This window comes from Anser brachyrhynchus (assembly GCF_964034855.1).
Source record: "Anser brachyrhynchus genome assembly, chromosome: 3".
Taxonomy (NCBI): Eukaryota; Metazoa; Chordata; class Aves; order Anseriformes; family Anatidae; genus Anser; species Anser brachyrhynchus.
In genome coordinates this window covers 44,583,582-44,604,153 of record NC_137696.1, presented here as the reverse complement: position 1 = coordinate 44,604,153, position 20,572 = coordinate 44,583,582, and the positions used below count along the sequence as shown (strand labels likewise).

Sequence of the window (20,572 nt, the reverse complement as noted above, 5' to 3'; positions counted from 1 at the left end):
TAGAAATGAGCATAGAAATACTCTGAAAAGGCAGAATTAATTTAAGTTCTTCTGAGCCTTTCCAAAAGCTCATAGAGACTTAGATAAATCAGTTTAGCATACAGAGATCCCCATCTTTCACTTGCTTTCCTGCCTAAACACCATCCAGTGCTCTGCTACTTTCTTGGCTTTCTTGTACTGCAAATATATATGAATATATGCAGATGAGTATATATGCAAATATATATACACACCCTCAAATGGATCTAAGACTGAGGTGGATTTTTTTCTTGTAAAATTCATGGCATCACTTTGTGGAGCTCTTCGGGACTGGTGAGCATTCTTGTTTGGTTGGTTGGAGTGGAAGGGTGTACCTGACATCTCCCAGGGAAGTGGGTACTAGTTGTGCCCAGAAATAGTACTGTGTCCATGCATTATCTGAGGAAGATCTATAATAAAATATCCTTTTTTCATGGAATTCTGTTGTTTCTGTCCTTTTTGTGTGTCTGCTCACAGAAAAAGTCAGAAAGCTTGTTAGTTTTATAAGACTCCCTCTTCTGTTAAAATTTTAACAATCAATTTTGTCAATCAATTTGGAACATTTATCTCTAAAAACTCAGCCTAACTTAAATATCTAAGACTTAAAGATTTCCCTAGGCAAAATATTCACTTATCCTCTGCTAAATTATCCAGAATACCTGTGAAAGGTTAAAAGTCAAACACTACCCCTGGCCCTAAGGTCAGGACTGACATTTCTTTACGAATCCTGATCTTACTAGTCCAGCATTTCTCACAGTACGATCTAGAACAGACGAAGTTTAGTCACAATACTAAGATTTATCCAGACGGATCAGAATATTTGTTTGGAGAGCTCTTACACTCAGGAGAGTCATGTCCTTATTTGAAGACTGCTGATATCACTGATTCACAGGTGAAACTCTTGGCATTCATCGTGTTACTCCGAAGCACCCATGGGAAGCTGGACAGGACCTGCAGCCTCTCATCTTCTGGATCATTACACCACTTCTCCCCTCCAGTGCACCTTGAGCAGCCATACACAAAGAAAAAGAAGAGGGAAGCTCTTTGTACGGACTGGGACCCTGACATTTATTGGCACTCAATATTGGATGAAGGGGTGAAATGCACACAGAGAGCAAACAGACCTGTGAGGGAGATGCTTCTCAGAAAGGTCTGAGTAGAAGCCAGATGTAGAGGGGTTAGCAAGCATGAGTAAGAATATTTTAAAAGTCAAAGATGAAATATGTAGTACCCTGCTTTGTAGTTTTTCCACTGGGGTATAAGAAAATGACCTTCCACAGTGCCTTTTCTAGTCACTTCTCTTGCTCTCATTCATCAGTCAGGATGGTTTAGTAATGTTATGGGGAGACTGAGAGTCCCACAGACAGGGCTCCCCAGGAGTATCAGGGGCTGACCAGGGCTGGAAGCACTGGGCCTCCCACCAGGCCCCATCTCACAACCCTAGCCAGGAGCAGGGTAGTCCTTTGACTGGAAACTGGGGCAGCCCCTGGCATTAGGTGCTTCTTAGGGGACACACTGGGACAGGGCCAGGACAGGACATGGGCCCATGGGTGGGCCCAGTTCAGCAGGGCCCACGGCCAGGCAAGGCAGGCCTGTGGGGAACTATAACACTGTCCGGCTGTGGCCTCGATGTGGCAGGGGTTGAAAGCTTCAGGACTAATGTGGGGTCCTGGGGCAGGACAGGGGAGGCCTGGGACACTGGGCAGAAACAGCAACACCTGCTAGTACCCTCAGCATCCTGGCAGCATCTTGCTATGAGATCTTCTCAGAGTTGAATACTCCTGGAGAGACCTGCCTTCAGCAACTCACATTGGCAATATCGGCCTAATAATATCCACCCATATTTCTGAGATGAGAACAGTATCAGATCTGAAGGAAACCTAAAATTAGCCCTAATAACCAATTTTCAGTCACAAGCAGTCAGCATTTCATCTGCAAAGGCAACACCTTGTAGAAAATCCCACCTGTAAAGACTCTGCAAACCCAGGCTGGCAACCCCTGCCTGATGTGATCTTACTTAGACACTGTCTGGCCAAGGTAAGATTTATCAGACCTTTGATACAGAGATGTGCACAGATGGGAACTCGGCATTTGGATTCATACTCCAAGTATGTATGCTGTTGGGAATGAGGTATTTGACAAGTCCTTGCTTGGGTCCATCCTTCTTCCAAACACAAAACAGTTTCAATGAATGAATGAAAATCCTGGAGGCTGATTCTGGTGCTTTTTCATCTTGACATATCAGGAAAACATTTATGTAATTAGAAATGCTCCTACATTTTCTCATAGACCATAGCATCCTGTGAGACTAATTAGCAAAAGACAGAAACCTCCCTAAAGATTAAGTCAAGAGGAAAGATGAAGCATTCTCCTTTTCTCTGTTTGTTTCAAATGATTCAGCTGAAAATGTATCAAGTAGCAGGCAAATACAATAAGGTGAGAATGATCCATCTGTTGCATAAAACCCTGTTAGAAATAAGTTTGCAGTTTACACTGCAGGTGATCTTAGCTTTATTGCCTAGTGTTTTGCTTGCTCCCTCTTGCAGTATATACATGTCTGGAAACATGTCTTTTAAGCCATATTCTCTGCAACTACCAGATGAGACCAACATCTAACCTAGGTTTACATGATATTATGTATTTTTCTTGAAAGGGCTGGAAATAGTCACCCCTAACTAATCAGAAATGAAACAAAAATAGTTTAGCTTTGTCTTCTCAGTTGTTAAGAGATAATAGTCCACAAATCTATATGAAAGTTACTCTGTAACATCTGCAGTTCTTTCCTCAAGAAAAGCTTATATTTGATTTAGCTCTGAAACCAAATTACTACTTACCTTTCCAAACAGCAATTAGGAGCACCTGCAAATTGGTCAGAGAGGTATATAGAAGCCACAGGGATAAAGCAACTGTGCCATACCTCACAGCAGCAAATAAAGTCCATCACTCAGACTGAAAAACATCTTTGTGTCTGCTTGCTCTCATTCTTTCCTTCCTCTCAGTAAGAAGAGAAGCATATAGCAAATGCATTTGTTGTTGCCCATAAAAACAGATAAGGAAGATTAAGATAATTTAATTTTGCCCACATTCCGTTTTTATACCAGCCAATGGATACAGCTCTGCTAAAAATAATCATCATAGGAAATGCTTAGGAGAGAGACAACAGAGAGAGGAGAGAGACAACAGAGAGAGATACTCACCAATTTCCTTAACACATTTGATTACTTAGGAGAAAAACATATGTCATTACCGATCATATTTGGTTTCCAAATAGGAAAGAAAAAGTTGTAACATAGCAAAGTGTTACCTAGGAGAAAGAAAAGATGGATGGTATATGATCTAGTTGGACTTTAATATTGTAGAAATAACAGGACACAATGAACTGGACATCTTGAGTCACTCTTTCTCTTATGAGCACTCTAAACATTTTTAAGTAGGTTGTCATCCCACCACTCTCTTTCCAGTCTAGTCTTAGTTCATCATTCCTCCTAGCAGGACTTCCTTCCCACAGTCAACATGTACTGGTAAAAGAAGTGTGACATCCAGGAACCCACCTCCAGTATCGCTCAAATTCTTTCAGAAATGGCCACCCTACTGTTGGATGCTGCACTGCCATGTCTTACCAAAAAGAAGTCAGCCTGGACTAAAAGAGAGCTGCCTGATGATAAATGTGATGAAGAATATGGTGGCATTTAAGGGGAAGATTCAAGGAATGTTCTCTCTTATACACTTTTTTTTTTTTAGAAATACTTTACTGGCTCTGCCAATTTAAGATCTGAGCACATTGGAAGTAATTGCTAAGGTATATGATCTATTATTGCTTATTGCAACCTCAAAACCGAACATCCCCTCCCTCTTTCCTTTTCCTCTCCTGCTTTTCTCAAAGGTCTGGAACACTTCTTTTCCTACTAAAATTTTAATTTATCAGTGATAACATCGAAACCACTAATTCAGTGTGGTATCCATTGATACCACTGGGGTATCTTGCTTTCAAAAATAAGTCATAAGAAAAAAGGCACACACTTTTTTTTCAAAACGAGTGACTCATTAACCTCTAACATTACCTATTTGTTTGACATTATAGATCTGTGGGCTCATGATAACTCAAAATCTAACTCCAAAGAACAAGATGTCTCATATGCACTTACCTCAAACACAAGAAAACAAATATTCTCTTTAACTTATATGTCTAACCAATTAGGATGGAGGACCCACTCCAGATAAAAGATAACAGCCTGTATGACACCTTCAGTTATGCTTTTGTCTTTGAAATAAACTCTTTGTTTAGTAGTTTTAGTTTAGAGCTTTAGTAGTTTCAGTTCACTATTTTTTTTTCCCTGACACTTACTTTCTTCCATAGCACACATCCCCACAGCCTCCTCATTATGTCAACAGGTCTTGACCAAAAGGATACGGAAAGAAGTAGTTTACTGAGAGCAGCCCAGAGGAGAAGGATGTGGGAGTGTTTGTTGACGAAAAACTCAACATGAGTATTTTTTGTATTAAACTGCTGCCTAGTCAGGATTTTGAATTTTGCAGTTAGAGACCTAACTTCCCATTTCCGAATACAATACTTTACACTCACATTTTAAAGAAGAAACATACTAGAATTTCTAGAATCTCTGATTCTCTGTTCTGGAGGAGAAACTCCTTTCTGATTTCAAATTTAGAGATCAGTGGGACTGATAAAGTGAGAAATCTTACTTACTCTTTCATGCAGTTTATGCCTACAGTCCAATGCTGTCTGACTGCATCTCAGAAAATGTTCTGTTACAGCCAGAGCAATGTCTAAGCACAAGCAGAAGTCAAAATCTGGTGTTGGTAGAGGTCCTTTTAACTTGCAAGTGGTGGTGTAACAACCACCTCATGACCAGTCTGTTTTAGCCAAGTGGGATTTATTAAAGCAGTTTAGTATTCATTTGAAGGAAAAATTGAAGGAAAGTTAAAACTAAGCAGATCTAGCCTTCCTACGTGGCTTGCAAAAATTGTGTAACTCACATAGTCTCTAGGGATTCCTGACTTTGGGAGAACACATAACTGCTATCTTTAATTTCCTAGATTTCTTCCCCAAAGTTCCTCATCCTGAGCTCCCACTGCGGACACTAAAATTTTGGAGTATTAATGGTAATTCTCAATATCTGGCCCTGTTATCATTTCTCTGGACCTGTTTCTACAAGCACTTAAATATTACCATTCTCTATTGACACTGTTGGGAGAGGAGTGCTTCCCATGCTATACGGCTTCCATCCAACCTGTGAATTTCCAATGCCATTCTTAAAAAGCATTTCTGATTATCAGCTTAGAAGAATATTTATTGGAGGTTCTTATTTATAATTTGGCTGATTACTCCATTTACCATAGCTTTTATGCCTTTCAAAAATGATTAGTTTGTCACTCTACTATGTTCCATTCTGTTTAGTCACGCTTGGCTTAGCTCTATTAGTTTATTTGATGCCTTTGATTCTAAATCTTCACTGGCATGATCACAGTATATCCATTTTCAAATTATCACATAAATATCTCCCATTCCTCAGATTTCTTTAAAACAAGTAATTGACTGTAATCAAGGGCTTGAACGTTTCTGTGCAGCTGCACATTCATCTGTCTGCCAGAAACTTTTTATTACAAACTAAAGAAAACAAACAAAACCATTTGTTTTATCAGTTTCTTCCATGAAAGGATGTTGCAATTTGAAAAGGCAACAAACTTAAGCTACACTCTGATGCCAGTCTTAGGTTATTGTCTCAAAAATTACATCGTTAATGTAAACTCAATCACTGTGAATACCCTGATAAAAGAGTAAAACATGATGAAAACAGAATTTTCTTTTACAACAAGTTTCACCATTTGAATCTCTACCTCTACCATCAATATTGTTATTAAAAAAGGACTATTCTATACTGTTTAAGATCCTGAAAGTTTATCACAGGGTCACAGCCTAGGGGTGATTAGGATCTTGTTTCAATTTTTAAATTATTTAAAAAGACAAGTGCTTCCACCACATCTGCTCACAATTAGATACTTTGGTTTTATATCTTCCAAAGCCTGTTTGGTGATATCCTTGTTTGTGATTAATGAGATGGATGTCACACATACAAGTTTTGAAATCAATATCTGATTCTTGTTTTTACGGAAAATAATTTTGCGATCAGCCACTTTTACGTAACCATAATTGAAAAGATACACATTTGACAAATTATTAGTGTTTAATGAGTCAGTGAAGAAACACTGTGTGAAAATAAGTTAATCTTCCAACATCTCTTTTTAATAGGTAACTACTCTCATTTAAAAAAAAAAAAAAAAGAGAGAGAGAGAGAGAGAGAGAGAGAACAAGAGTGAAATTAATTTCCTTCAGTCCAAGATGCTAATACAGTATACAAGGAGTCAATGGCAAGTAAGAGTCCTATACATAGGTTCACTCTGCTACTGCAAAAAGTTTAATATGTGTATATAGTTATACATAAAAAATTTAAGATCATCAAATTCTCACACAACTTTTTAAGTACCTTCTCAAGACAAAAAAAAAAAAAAAAAGGAAAAACTTTAGGAAAGGGTAATTCAGCCCATTTTCTCAATGTCAGATAGACAGGACACTCTGTGTGGGTCTGTTAATTATAGAATCATAGAATAATTAGGGTTAGAAAAGACCTCCAAGATCATCTAGTCTAATCATCCCTCTACCACTAATATTACCCACTAAATCATGTCCCTAAGTACGACATCCAACCTTTCCTTAAACACCCACAGGGACGGTGACTCCATCACCTCCCTGGGCAACATGTTCCAATGCCTAACCACTCTTTCTGAGAAGAAATTTCTCCTAATTTCCAACCTGAAATTTCCAATCAATCCACTAAATTCTGAGCTTCATATATGACAGTCCCTTAACTGTAGGTTTTCCATTCTTCATTGTTCACAAAGTCATGTGATGGAGCACATTTAAATATTTATTTGTATTTATGTTACACAAATAAGTGGTTTGGTCATTGGCAGGCCCTCCCACAGATCAAAGCTACATGAAGTTTCTGTGATATTAATCACTGGTGAATTCCTCAGGAACAATTGTAACACCAGCCCTTAGTCCTGAAGAGAAGAACACACTCAACTTTTCTGGATCCAATACTGTGGACTAACCTTACATCAGGTCTTCAGGATATGTGTAGATGTAGCACTTAGTAGAATGGTTTAGCAGTGCACTTGTCATTATTAGGTTAAAGATTAGACTAGATGATCATAGAAGTCTCTTCCAACCTGAACAATTCTATACGCCTGCATTTAAAATGCCCTGTGAATGACACCTTCCACTAAACCTTCCAGAGCCTTTCAAATTTGCTGATACTGTGATTAGATTCTGAATGCCAGCCAGTTTTAATATTTTTATTTTATTTGGCTTGATTCCTAGGACTCAGTCCAGAGTGTCTTTTGGTCTTGTTAGTTTGTCAAATTAGCATATACTGTCCATAAATGATATTGCTCTTTCCCCAAGGACTTTTCTTTCATGATATCAGATGACCTTATCATAGACTCAAAAGTATTGTTTTCCATATTATTGCAGAAATTATTATAAATTATTGACATTAAAGAACTGAATCATGAACCTGGGGCAATCAACAATTATGCTGAGAAAACAGGTTCTGCTAAGATCTGGATCATCTGTCTTCAGGTCAAGTCCTTCTGAGCCACACGAAGACTGAGAAAAATATAGGATATAAAGAGAACTGAAGAACAGGCTCTTGCTGAAAGCTTCACCGAAAAAAAAAAAAAAAAAAAAGGTTGAGGTGTATTAGATATGTTTCTAGAGTATCCATTTTGTTAATATTTATAGAGCCTCAATTGCAAAGTTTTCACATAATTTCTGTAATTGCAGCTATTGCACTTGCAAGAACCTTGCTAAGGGTCTTTCCCTTAAAGCACTCACTGCTGAAATATTTTTCCATACAGGTTTACGCTGCTTTTCCTACCACTCAGAGATTCCAATTTGATTTCTATAAACATATCTGATTTGCAAAATACTATTGTCTACTCAAAGTTGTTCTTTGCTTTACATATTATTTTATTCATTTTCGTAGACATTCTCTCCCTCTTCTGGGAGAGTCCTTATATCTTTTCTTCTTAAAACTGAGACAAACTGCAGTATTTTGTCCATATATTGTAAATATATGCAAGCAAAAAATGTCCCCAAAGCTTGAAAAGAACTTTGACTTCATAGGGCTATAGCACTTTGTAAGCACATAATAAGTTGAGACAGACCTCTTCTGTTTTTATTTTCATCTACATGGATCAGATCAGATGGTGTTCAGGAACAGAAACAAAATAAAGAAGAAACGAGCAAACCAAACAACCCATAAAAATACCATCCATAACTTTTTCACCTAACATAATTTACCTGTACCATGTTGGTATGGGAACACTAAGGTTCCCCAAACAGTAATATATGTGTAATAAATAAATAAATAAATAAATAAATAAATAAATAGAATGATCTACAATTTAAATGCTGGACTTCATATTTTCCACAGAAAAATTGCAGCCTCTCATAGCCTTTGAACAATGGCTTTTGTTTTGAACCTGGTATTACTAGTAAATTTTATGTCATACCCTCCAGGCCTGCATGAGCTGCATAGTACAGGAAATTCTTAATGTTTGTATGTCTTAATCCTGGCCACTACTAGTCCTTATTACATTAAAAATTTGTGACACTTGGTTCTTTCTCCCTTTCTTTCTGTTTGTGGGGCATTTTAAAATACTCCAGGAGAATTTGTCATATCTCAACATTCCACTCAATCAGATTATTGGAGTGAAGTGTACAGAATATAATAAAATGGTGTAGAATAAAGTCAAAGAAATTGGATGTTTTGTAACTTATTTCAGTAATTCACATTAATACTTTTTTTTTGTCAAGGTTTGACAGGTAATAAAAACTCAGAATTTTCCATTACAGAAAATGTAGAAACTAACATTTACAGGTAAAGCACCCATCCTAAAACCTGGTGGCTTTCTGTTACCATATAATGAAAAAACACTTTCACAGGAAATGCACCTAGTTGTCTACTAGACAAAAATAAATTTTAAAAGATAAAAATAAAATAAAATTAAATAAAGAAATCCCATATATGACCTGATTCCTGTTGCTCTGATTTGAACAAATACTGAACAGTACAGTAGTGACAGATTTTATAGCATGAAATCAAATGAGATCGGAAAGACAGCAATATGTGAGATATCATATAATATTTGCTAATAGATAGGGACATAAAATATTTTTTCAGCAGTGTATGGTCCATGTAAAACTGTTGATAAGTTATGCAATTTATTATCTGTTTTAAATATCATTTAAATATTCTTAGTTTAAGGGTACAAGCTGATCATATTTTCAGTCCTTCAGTGCAGAATGCATTATATCAGAAGCTGTTATTTAATAAAATAAAATTGAAAAGTGATGGCATTAGAGAACTTATGTTACACATACAAAATTTCAAATGAAGGCTCTGGGAAACTACTGAAAACAACAATGGTAACCTGTGCCTTTCTTGTCTTCTCTGGCCTCTCACTTTATAGCAAGAGTCAGTAAATACATTTAATATTCCAACTACTTATTCATTTCCCATGTATGTTGTTTCTTTCATTTCTTTCCTCCTTCTTTTCTGTTTATTCCCTTTTTCTTCATACCTACTTCTGTTAGACGTTGACATTTTTATTATAGTAAAATATGGTTTAAATTGACACGTGCGAATCTCTTTTACATCCCCAGGACAGGTCTTTTACTCATCTGTACACTGTCCTGTATTTAAACTGTGTGCTAGACTGAACGCCTAAGGAGACCCCTCGTTTCATCACTAGACTTTGCTGCGTGACCATCTGGCTTCTCTATTGCATGCATTGCACAAGACCTCCTTATACTGCCATATATTTACCCAACTTACCCCCCCACCCCTTTTTTTTTTTCTTTTTTTTTTTTTTTTGGCCTAGACACATATATGGGAGCTGCTACTCATTGGGGTGCAAGATCAGATATCCAGGTGGAGACAAGTGATGAGTGGTGTCCCTCAGTAGTTGGTATTGGAACAGGTGTTATTTAACTTGTCTGTCAGCGACATGAACAGTAGGATTGAGTGCATCATCATTGGACACCATTGGTGTGGATGACACCAAGCTGTGTGGTGCAGTCAACTTGTGGAGGAAAGGGATGCCATCCAGAGGGATGTGGACAGGCTTGAGAAGCAGGCCTGTGAGAATCTCATGAATTTCATCAAGACCAAGTGCAAGGTTCTGCAGCTGGGTTGGGGCAATCCTAGGCACAAATACAGACTGGGTGAAGAATGGATTGAGAGCAGCCCAGAGGAGAAATATGTGGGAGTGTTGGTTGATGAGAAACACAACATGAGCCAGCAATGTGCACTTGCAGCCCAGAAAGCCAACTGTATCCTGAGCTGTATCAAAAGCACAGTGGCCAGCAGGTTGAGGGGAGTGATTCTCTCCATCTACTCTGCTCTTGTGAGATCCCACCTGGAGTACTGTGTTCAGCTCTGGGACCCCCAACATGAGAAGGACATGGACCCATTGGAGTAAGTCCAGAGGAGGGCCATGAAGATAGATGATCGAAGGGGCTGGAGCACCTCTCCTATGAAGACAGGCTGAGGGAGGGAGGGAGGTGGTGTTGTTCAGCCTGGAGAAGAGAAGGATCCAGGGAGACATTATAGTGGCCCTCTAGTACCTAATGGGGGTCTACAGGAAAGCTGGGGAGGGACTCTTTTGTTAGGGAGTGTAGAGATAGGACAAGGGGTAATGGTTTTAAACTAAGAAAGGGTAGATTTAGACTAGATAATAGGAAGAAATTGTTTACTATGAGAGTGCTGAGGCACTGGAACAGGTTGCCCAGAGAAGTTGTGGATGCCCCATCCTTGGAAGTGTTCAGGGATAGGTTGGATGGGGCCTTAAGCAGCCTGGTCTGGTGGAAGGTGTCCCCGCCCATTGCGGGGGGGGGGGGGGGGGTGGAACTAAATAATCTTTAAAGACCCTTCCAACCCAACCCATTCTATGATTCCATGACACAGGTCACGCTGTAAGAGCAGGAACAGAGGTAAATGAATTTTTATATCTTAGTTGGCCTTTCACCTCAGACCAACTTTTCCTACCTCAAACTCCTTTCCTCCATGCAATTGTAACACCGGGAAAAAAATCTGGGCTTGAAGACCAGCTTGTGCTGGGCTTCCCTAAAAGGCTTGTCAATATTGCCCTTTCTACATGACACTTGCATGACACTTGTCATACCAACAGTCTCAGGATAGGAAGACTTGTCATAGAACCTCAGTCTAAGAGATTTTGTGGACAGATCTGTCCTCCACAATTTTTTAATGGGGCTGTCACATGAAGCAGACTGAAGAAGCACTCTTGTGGGATGGGGCAAGTGTGGCAATTACTGGTTCACACACACCTGGTACATAACTAGGAGCAGAAGCATCCTCTTGTGGGCCAAGGATCCAGCTCTCATTACTGGAAGTCAATTATCACACCATGAGCGAAGTTGATGAAAGGCTATGGGCAGTATCCAAGGCTAGATCATCTTACTTTCAGCCATACTCAATAAATCCACACTCTTAAATTATATATCTAGACTCTTACAGTCAATTCACAGACAGGTTTCAGTTAATAAGTAAAAAATGATAAAGGCAACAAACATCAGGGTCTTGTAATCAAGTTGCTTTGAAGAGGCAGGAATAATTCTTCTTGGCTGGGATTTTAAAACTGAAATAATGTCCTGGAGCTACATGTGGTCCTCAGACCTTCTTTATGCACCACCACCTGAGGAATAGGTAATTGTAAGCAACACTTCATATAGCTAATATGCTCAGCCAGAAATCATCAAATAGGTTTCATTCCTTCCTCTGACAAAGGGAAGTTAAAACTCTTCTACTTTGCAAATAATTGAATATTAACTGGGCTGTGAAAAGAGAAAAAACGGACTTCAGGAGGATTACAGCATTTATACATTGCTGTATTCTTAAATATTTTATAATAATTATCCACTGGAGCTGAGCATCTGTTCTCCCGGGTGAATGTCCTTCTAGTCTACTTTGTGAGTGGCCCAGTATGCTTTGACATCATCTGAGTCTAGCTGGCTAGACAGGTTAAAGATAAGAATGAATGAAAAAAAAAAAAAAAAAAAAGGAAAGTATCTAAAGTGGGTTTCCTGAACTGCATTACATAATCCTGCTGCATCACTTCCATGTTTTCTTCCCTATTGATCTCCTTAAACATGCAGCAGCAGCTGTGTTTCTGTCCCTCTTCTTTTGTTTCCCTACCTATATTCTTGTGAAAAAAGAAGCTGTAACATCTCCTAAAATTCACACACTCAAGAACTCAAGGTCAGGATAGAAAAATAAATGAATAAATAAATAATTCAAATAAGATTTTTTTTGCAACAAAATTTGTCATACATCTACAATTGGAAATTTCTATAATTGATTTGAGTCTTAGGTACTACCTTTGTACTACTTAAACAATATCAGGGATCCCTCAGGTCTGCACTTAGTATTTGGATAGATACAGGTGTTGTTATTTTTGCAAGTTCATGGTAGACCTTGAAAATCTTGTCCCACAGAGCTGTGAAGAGTCTTTTTACTTCACTGGTTGTTCACAGACTGATGCAAAAGTTAGTTTTTCAGAAGAGAAAAGATAGGGTGGGAAAATAGGTTTAGTGCTTCTTAATGGCAGGTCACTGTCAAGCATATCCCAGCTTCTTTTTGCCCTACGTGAAAAAATTATTTTTTCCTGGCACCAGAAGATATAGAGAAGTAGTATCTACTGGAGTTTATTTGAAGGAAGGGGTGTGAGGTGTCCCAAAAGGGAGACTAAATATTCTGAGTAGTGGAGTTAAGGTCCTCATCAGAAAGCAATGATAGACAACAGGGTGGAAAGCTGTGAGACAGAGTAAAAGGAGTTACCGTGTAATTAAAAATGGAAAATGTGCATTCTGTATGTTTTAAAGAAAGCCTCCAAATTTGCACTGAAATTGGAATTGAGCAACTGCTCTATGGCAATGCTGAACTAAGACAGCACTAGCAATGGTTGTGTCAGTTATTTTGACAGCCATCATTTTTGTCTAAAGTTGGAAGCTGCTGTTCCCCAAGCTGTCATTGGTTCAGAGACATGTTCTAGATTTTATGAGACCAGCAGTGACATTTAAGTTATTCTTCAAGCAAATAAGCAATATGGATTTTAAAAAACTCCTGTTCTATAGAGCATTGTCCATATCAATGGTAGTGGCCTGTGTTAGAGACAAGAGACATAATATTATCTTGAAATGGAGTCACAACCTTTGATGGAAATTTCATCTGCCAAGCCAGGGACATCCCTTTAGTTGAAAAAAAAAAGAAAAAAAAAAAAAACAACTAAAATTTATTAACAACTTTAATGAACATTTAGTACATCTAAAAACAGTGATAACCCTTCTCCTCCTAAATTTTAAATATAACTAATGAATTATAGTTCATTAATTCAACACCTCTGCTTAATAAATCAGAACAGTAAAAAAATAAGTTATTTATTTTTAATATGTTTCAAATATCTATGTAATTTAAGGTTAACTAAAATTAAACAAATCTGATTTGCAAAATGTGACAAATATCCAAAACTGCATAAAGAGGCAGCACAGAAAAAAAAAAAAAAAAAAAAGGCACAACTCTTTCTGTGTTAAAAAAAAAAAACACAATACTTTCAGAGGCTAAAGGCAAAGATTTTTCACATTTTGAATGTCACTGTCTTGCTAACAGCTCTTTAGACTGCAACTTCACAGCAATAATACACTGTTTCATGATTACTGTCTCTATCTGAATTCCATCTTGTTTTTTTCATTTCAGTTCCCTAGCACTCAACTAAGTAACACGATTAAACTAGAGTATTTTAACTCCAGACATGAAAATGTTGAGATTGGTGCTTTTAGTCCAGTATTTCCTTTTAAATGGTACTTTTCAAGAGAAAAACACTTCAGGAAAAAAATAGTAACTCTTACAACACAGTATTTACATATTACCATACTTTAATATATTTGGAACACAAAACTAAAAAAAAAAAGAGTAGAAGGAGAGCATTTTAGCTGCTGCAAGTACTATTAACTATATATTATTCACCAAGGCAAGCTAGTCAAACTCAGTCCTGCACTTAACAGGTACAGCTACACAATATCCTGCATCACATGGTTAATGTTAAGCACTCCAAAGTGTGCATTTGTGAATATTACTTACTTTTTCTTCAGAAAATTCAAGAAAAATAGGAATTGAAAATCATATGTAGTAAGATTTAATCATCAGAACACAGTCCAAGGTCAATGACTTCTAACCTTGATTCTGATATTTTGTTCAACCTCCTTTTGTTTTTTTCTTGACCTGTAAAACAGAGATAACATTTTACTTAGGTATTAAGATCCTTAGATATAAAATACTGCAGAGCGTAGAAAAGAGTGTTGTTATATGCATCATACACCTCTTTCTTCATAATGCTATTTAATTTTTCCCTGGGGTACATACTCACAAATACATAAAAAGACCCTATTTTATTCATAGTATAAATTCTTACATACAACAAGCCATAACAGTCAAATTAACTTTGAGAAGTGAGAAAGAAACTCATTCATTTTTTCTTGAACTGAAGAATAAATTTTAAATCAACAACATAGTAACTTGAAATGGAGAAACGAAAATTGAGTTATGGATGTGAAAACTACCATGAAATTCATTTAATACATGAATAATTTTCATTAATATGTTTGTGAGCTTTTTCTCAGTCTTTTATGTACAAATACTATAGCAAAACTATTCTCATGGGAACAGTTATTAGTTGTCTCAGAGTGCTAAACTAACTGTAGATTAGAAGGGTACTGTTACATTATTCAGAGGTGTTAAATCTTCCTATTTTTCTGTGAAGTGTAAGTCTGAAATAAAAAAGAACATAATATTTCATTTTTATAGTAGCATAGTAAAAATTCATTTAAAAAATAATATTTAAAAAAAATCATAAAAACTTAAGAGCCCAATGTAGTGGCTGTCTGCACATATATTCAAATGTTTGTACCAGCTTTGAATAACTAAATGGGATATTAAATCCCAAATGATAAACAAGTCCTAAGATTTTGACTCTGTCTCATTCTCATTATTCTGCCATGGGGAAGTGATAGCAGCCTGCACGGGGCAAGGAGGTATTGCTGCTACCCAAGTTGCAGCCATCAGCAGCCAGGTGGGGATGTATCCTGGTTTGGTCTCCAGCCATAGCAACAGTCTTTGTCAGAAGCAGTCCAGAAAATAGCCATTATCCCAAATGACATGCCAACAGGGGACTGCCAAAAAAAACTACCAGGAGATGATCAGCTTGTGGCCTGGCTTGGTTTGTGCTAGGACAGAAATAACGATTACTAAGTCTGGTGAGATAAGTGACCTGGGCTGAGGATCTTAGCCTTGATCAGCTCCCAGTTCAGTCTTTCTGAATCTTCCTCAATGGATTTTTCTAATTTATGAAATGGGAGTGAAATCCTTATAACTGTTTTGTCATGAAACTCTGAATGTAAGCAACTTTTTACATTTCATTACTTGCTTTATTTCTGATAATTCATGTGGTGATACTGAGACAAGCATTATACTCTCTAATATGCTCAATTTCTAATGTAAGAAATTGATTTGTTATTTCTGCTCTTACTGAAGCATATAAACAGACCACACACCAAGCAGAATATATGGCCTGCTCGGTGACGTTAAGTCATAAGCTTCTGTAATACAAAATTACACACACCCTCCAGTGTGCTTAGGAACTGTTTGCTTGTTTGTTTTATAAAGCTTTAACAAAATAAGTAGTAAGAAATAAAAACACTATTCAAATTGGTAGAGCAGTTTTAGTACAGGTGGCAATGGTTTTCCTGGAGAACTGTGGCAGGTTCTTTTGTCTGAAATACAGTTCAACATTTTAGGTTGATACATTGTTGGGACTTTCAAATTTTTCTTTTACTTTAAAAGTCAGTTCAAACAAGCAACAAGAAAGCTTGGCACACAGAGATCACTCTTTGCACTACATGGGGCTCTAAGGGGTCTCCTGGAAAAAAAGGAAAAAAAAAAAATAAAAGCAAAATTGCATGGCTCTTAGAATAAGCAGAGCAGCCCCAGGGGATGGCCAGAACACAGGAGAGGTCTAGGGGGCATTTATCTTCAGCTGCAGTTGAGGAACTTCTGGAGAAAACCTAGAGGTCAAGAGGGAGGTAGGCTTTACCTTATATTTAAATGACATCTGTTAGTAGCTTCACTCTGGTAACAATCTTACCTAAATGGGGGAAAGCAATGCTGGTGAGCTCTGTATTAGTGGAAAGCCATTAATTAAGCATTTAGAGAGCCTTAGATGGCCTTTGGCCCGTCTGAGGTTGTCAAATCTCAGTTGACAAAACTGCTCCTTTGCAAGAAGCAAAATAAATATTCAGTTGTTCAAAAGATCTTCTGCAACTTCTATGTTTTCCTCTATTTTTAGGAAGATCTATTAAGAAAATATCTCCAGAGGTAGAGTGAGAATATATATCTGAAACTAAGAATATTGCTTAATAGTAAATAAGTCTGAATCTAGAGAAATTTGCACAAACATAGTAAAGAAAAATTTACCTTCTTTTCTTCTCATCTCTTTTTTCTACTTCACAACGATCTTGGAATTTTGGAAACTCTTTCAGTTATTGATTGAAATCAACCAGTCCTGTTTATTGACATATGTGTCATATTTCTAAAATAAACTAAAACATTTATCACGTCTTTACATTTTCATTTCCCCACTTGCAAGACTTGAGTTGCAGTTTATTTTAGACATGGCACTTCAGTTTTAGAAACCCAGTTTATTGGACTCATTTAAAATAATAACATACAAGCGATACACTCAATGGAGCATAGAATGTCTTTTTGCGTAGAGCATAGTAAGGATTGGTTTTGCAAACTAGATTACTTACATGATGCTGTATCTAATGTAAGCAAGATCTGAGAGTAGAAGTTGTTTATGTGATTGAAATAGTTTAGTCTGCTTCCATCCTTTTAAAATATTCTGCTGGCTACAAGGACAAGTAGAACATCGGTTAGAATCTTGTGTTGATTATTTCACCCATATTTTTACATGGATATGAAATTACTCTTGCAGTAACTGCTGAACTTTTTCTTTTGATCATCTCTGTTACCCTCTCAGCATTTCTTTCCCTTCAATACCTTTGAGATGGTTTAATTTTAACTTAATATTCCAGGCCGAAAATAATATTTCAAGATCTGATTCTTGAATGGACAGCACCAGTCAATATAAGGCTGCAAGTCCAGATGGGACTTCAGCACAATAGTGTCAGCTGTTGGAGAGCTGGCAGCAGTCACAAAGAGACGGTAAGGAAGCTGGGATTCTCCTATTTTTTGGTTAATGTGCCGCAAGTCATAGAGAAAAGATTTCAGTGAGGTGTGCACAGAATGCCTTTCTCTTGCATGCTGACATTACACACTTTCTCATGGACAGTAAATCAAAGCAAGGCTCATTCTACATGGGAGAGTTCATGAACAGAGCAATTTTCATTAAAATATTGTCAGGAACAGTATCTGAAAAACTAAGTATTTTATGCACCTCTAAGAGAATTCTAGATTTTTAGAGATATGTGAGCAACATGGAAGAGTGAAGGTTAGTTTAAAATGCTGTGCTTTTCTTTACTGAGAAACAAGAGGTAGTCATTGGAGGATTAGAAGCAGTAACTTTTGAGAGAGGGTAATTTATCTATAGTCTGATGACTGATTCAATATAGACAGGGTGTTTTAGGAAACAAATGGAACCAAATAGGATAGAATAAGTAGATAGTAAGAACAATCCTGGATTACAAAGGAAGATAAAAGAAAAATACAGAGAGAGAGAGAGAGATAGGGAAAACTGCATATGGAAGATTAATTTGTCCAAATCAAAGTAGATAACATACATTACTTGTGTTTTTTCTTCTTTGGACCTGGTTACATGTGAGATCTCAAGCCTTCCTTTTTAATCAGAACATGGCACTTGTAAACGTGCTTGCATTATTATCGTACTGATGAGTTGAGATGGATTAAACTAACTTCATGTACCCCATACTGTGTTTTCTTTGGTTTTGTCAGCCTCAAAAGCGACCTCACCAAAGCCTAAGTATTGCTTAGGTAGCTCATTAGCTCTACCAGTCTTATCTTCCTGCCTAAGACTGTCTACTATTACTAAACTCTACTATTACTAAATTTTTATTTAAGATCAATAAAAAGAAAAGCAACTTTTCAACTATAGCTGAGCATGTTTGAGGAACATGTTTCATGAACAATCTGAAGAAAAGTAAATGAAAAGTACATAAGGTGACCAATGATTTCCTAGAGGAAATGAAGCAAAATGAAGAAACAAAATGTTGCTCAGGATTTCGCTGTTAGTAGAATGAGGTAAGTAATTTTTTTTATAAAGTAATTCATTAGAATACTATATCTTGGTGTGACATAACTGGCTGCTAATACCAGGCAGTACTGAATAACACTTTCCCAAAATACCAAAAAAATGAATGACATTATCTCTGACAAGTCTAGAGTTCAGCTGTGATACAGAAATACCTAACACAAAATAATATTACATATAGGTCTTTTATGAAACAAAAATCCTTGTAAAAATCAAAGGGGAAAGAAAAAAAAATATTTTAAAAACTCCATTAAGATAATGAAGAAGAAAATTTTCTCACTTTTCTGATTCTGTTTGATTTCACATTCCTACAGTGAAAAGTTAAAAAGTTATCGAGGCTTTGAAGGTAACATTTTCAAGGAAGATAAATTATGTGCACAAAGGTCATATAATCAGCGGTTTGAGCCACTTCTACCTAGAAAAAAAAAGAAAAAAGAAAAAGAAAGCAAAAAAAAAGAAAAAAAAAACATAAGAAATAATACAATGGGGAGTTTCCACAATATATATCATCAATACTTCAGAAGGCCTGAAATGAATGTGCAAATTATATGAACATCTATTCCTCTTGGAATTGGTGCTAGTGAGTAATATTACGGGAGAAGTCATATAAAATGATATACAAGCTATGAAATATCTTTTCATATACAAGAAAAACAAATTATTGTAAATTTGAGCATGAGAAAAATGAGCTTCTCAAGTGTAGTGCTGATTTCAGTCACCTGTTCGGTGAGCTTGCATTGTTACACATAACCGTAGCAAATATGCAGCGTAAAAACACCCTAACTCAAGTAACTCTCTGCTGGAAATCATCAACCACTACTCCAGAATAAAGCAGATTCATCCACTTGAGCTGGATATGCAAGAGCAGATGTTTCCTAATTAGAGTCTAATAGACAGTCATCAGCATTATATATCTATTAGATTTACAACAGAAGACATCCCTCTTTGATATCTCTCAAAGCTATCAGCCAAATATATTAGCAATTAGAGCACAGAAAATTTTCTGAAGACTATGGTAAAATCAAATACTATTATTATCCTATAATGGTAGTAGAAAGGGAAAGCTTTATGATTTCTTGTCCACTTAGACCATATAGAACTACAAAAAAAAACTTTGGAAATCATCATCATTATCTTTCTCTGGACAGAGCTTTAAAGTCTGCCCAAGGGGTGGTTCACAGGCTTGCAGGTGAATGTTATGTTGAATAATGGTGGATATGATCTGAGCTAATTAATATTGCTAGGTATAATCTAATATTATATATCTATGACATTCATAATACATAATGAATTTGAAATACAACAGACACATTTTTAAATGAATTATTAATAGCCAGAATGAATAATCTGCTGTTCAGTTTGTGGTATATATTAATGCTTTTGGCAGATTTATAGGCTATTAAATATTTTGTCACCAATCTTGATAGCTATATACCAAAAAATAACTAAGTTAGTAACCATTTTAGAACTAATATATACTTATGTCTTTTGGGTATTATTATTTTATTTTTTTTTAAGAGGCAACATGAACAGGGTAACACCATTTAAATGAAAACTAGTGTAATAATGATAAAAAGCATTGTTAATGAATGATACTTAACAATGAAATTTATTTTGTGTGTCTGCATGTTCAGTGCATGCAACATATAAAGTAACTTCTTATTTTGATAATGAAAATGTTACCTGACTCAAGGTTACATACATGAAATGAATGTAACAGGCAGCTCCAAGCAAATTTCTCAGTCTTTCTCCCAAGCTGTTTTACTCAAGGTGGGGTTTTAAGATGCTCTCGCAGTTGTCCCAGTGCTGATCAGTTGGTAATTTTCTCATTAATTTGGATCTGCAGGCCACCTAAGATGACAAAAGATGAATGCCATCTAAAGGAAGATAAGACTTTTCAAAGCGGTATGAAATTCGCAATAAATACTGTGTAAATACTTTATGTCATCCAAAAATCTAGGGATCAGAAATCAGTAGAGATTCAGAAATAATATTAAATACTTAAAATTTATGTAACAAAGACTCGCTTTTCTGCTAGAGAGTGGTTGTGTGAAGAGAAGTCTCTTCTAGTTTTTTGTAACTCAAATTTGTAACTAACTAACTAAATAAATAA

At 36.5% G+C, this 20,572-nt stretch overlaps 1 long non-coding RNA gene across 3 annotated transcripts; it reads right to left on the bottom strand.

Moving 5' to 3' along the window:
• Window positions 1-12,505: 12,505 nt before the first annotated feature.
• On the bottom strand, window positions 12,506-20,307 carry LOC308193567. Of its 3 annotated transcripts, XR_013949779.1 has the most exons (6): window positions 20,162-20,307; window positions 18,740-18,874; window positions 16,982-17,080; window positions 16,647-16,734; window positions 16,267-16,317; window positions 12,506-14,399 (listed from the first exon to the last, which is right to left on the bottom strand). It is a non-coding gene; the product is annotated as an uncharacterized lncRNA (long non-coding RNA). The 3 variants fall into 3 exon arrangements; XR_013949778.1 differs by having other exon boundaries at window positions 16,647-17,080; XR_013949780.1 differs by lacking the exon at window positions 16,647-16,734.
• Window positions 20,308-20,572: the final 265 nt, after the last annotated feature.